The sequence below is a fragment of the Eurosta solidaginis genome, chromosome 1, assembly GCF_040869045.1.
Source record: "Eurosta solidaginis isolate ZX-2024a chromosome 1, ASM4086904v1, whole genome shotgun sequence".
NCBI lineage: Eukaryota > Metazoa > Arthropoda > Insecta > Diptera > Tephritidae > Eurosta > Eurosta solidaginis.
Window position 1 is genome coordinate 130,371,242 of NC_090319.1, and position 1,783 is coordinate 130,373,024.

General features: G+C 40.4%; 1 long non-coding RNA gene across 2 annotated transcripts; it reads right to left on the reverse strand.

Annotated features, from left to right (window-relative positions):
* Window positions 1-679: 679 nt before the first annotated feature.
* On the reverse strand, window positions 680-1,460 carry LOC137237951 (uncharacterized). 2 transcript variants are annotated; one of them, XR_010949061.1, is made up of 2 exons: window positions 1,370-1,460; window positions 680-873 (listed from the first exon to the last, which is right to left on the reverse strand). It is a non-coding gene; the product is annotated as an uncharacterized lncRNA (long non-coding RNA). The 2 variants fall into 2 exon arrangements; XR_010949060.1 differs by lacking the exon at window positions 1,370-1,460 and adding an exon at window positions 952-1,338.
* Between the last annotated feature and the right edge of the window lie 323 nt (window positions 1,461-1,783).

Sequence of the window (1,783 nt, forward strand, 5' to 3'; positions counted from 1 at the left end):
CGGTGAGTTGTTGGCGCCGCTGGGCGCGAGCAGCAGCGAGTACTAGTTGTGGCTTGCTGAGCAGCTTGGCTGCTGGAAGGTAGTGGGGGGGGGGGGGCGCTAAGGCGTAGACTACGGGACGCCCTTGGACGTGAACAGCAAGGAGCCACAAAATATTTATAAAAGTTACGTGGACGTCGGGTTTTGGGATCAAGCCCAGAACAACCTGTCCGATGCAACCATCCCTTACACGAGACACAATGAACAGAGTATGACCGTCCTAAAAATATTCTTTTCCGGCAGATGCAGCAAAACCATTTCTCAGGACCGGGGTCAGGAGACGGACCCGGATTGGAATGGATACCTTCCCGGAGCAAGAGAATATGGAGCAGTCCCGCTGCAAGGAGCTGCTGGGAGGATGACAATTTGTGGGAGGGTCGCAACAAATTAAATGGGGTTACACTGAAATTAAAGTCCTTGGTCGGGAAAAATCCCGAGTCGCTCCGGTACATAGAACCGACTGCCTTGGAAAGCAGTCACTAAATATAATCAACATAAATTAATTACAGTGTTTATAAAGTATTAAATTATTATTATTTATATTAATAATATTATGCCAGTAGTTGTTTGTTGGCTAAACTGAAAGCAGCTCTCGTCAAATGTACGTTTTCTATTCCATTTGTTGTTTACTTGTAAGCAATTATATTCGTTTTAAATTTAAATTTTGTGAATTTATTTGGTTACTTTTTTCTTAATAAAAATATATTTGCATTTATTTAAAAGTAATAAGTTTAGACAGGAGCTCAACCAATTTTAACCAATGACCGCACTAGCAGCGTTTTAATGTACCATTTTGTAGCCACATCCATTGCACATAAGTTTGATCTTCTTCGCCTGGAAATAATATAAAATAAATGTTTAGTATGTTAAAAAATAGTTTTTGTTCTCTTGTGCTATTTATTCTTCACTCACAGATGCAACCAACAATACGTGCATCAAATGCGGATGGTATCAGTTTGGGGTTTCCTCGCAAAACACTTATGTTCACAATTTTTTTTGTGGGTACGCAATATTACAACAACCACATGGAAATCGCCCACTTCCACTGCAAATATCTGAGAACTGAGATACAATTTTTATTTTCCGCCTTCGGATTATTATTTTCGAGATTATTCGCGTCTTTTGATACCTCTCTCGATATTTTTGGTAGCGTATTAGCAGTCGACCCCTCAACTTAACTTTTACCCCGCTGCAAGGATCTGCTGGGAGAATGACAATTTGTGGGACGGACTCAACATGAAATGAAGCCGGACAGAACCGGCTGCCTTGGGAAGCGTTTATAAATTAATATAGAGATATTGTTTACCAATTACTATTCACGCATATTCACCTGGGGAATTGATTTTAATATGGCTGCAGTCCATTGCCCCAATTACACGCGGAAAATTTGCCTTTTCTTTAAAAGCAGCCTGTGTTTCCAAGGGCTCCTGTTCCGTTTGAGGAAATAACACAAAATCTGGTCGCAAGGATGCTAAATGGTAGGAAACTAGCGTAATTGCACGTGAGGCACTTGCTTTTAAAACTCCGGAAAGGTCTGCCACAATTTGCTGAAAAGATCCTGAAGCATAGAACCGGAGTGCGATGAAAAACATTTGATGTGGCTGCATTGCGTTGTTGCTGTAAACGAAGAAGTAATTTAGGGCAACATTTATAAAATATGATGTAAACTTACCGTGCTCCAAGATAAATTTTGTCTTTTATTAAAGAAAAAACAAACCAAGCAGCATCTTTGCACATACGAAAT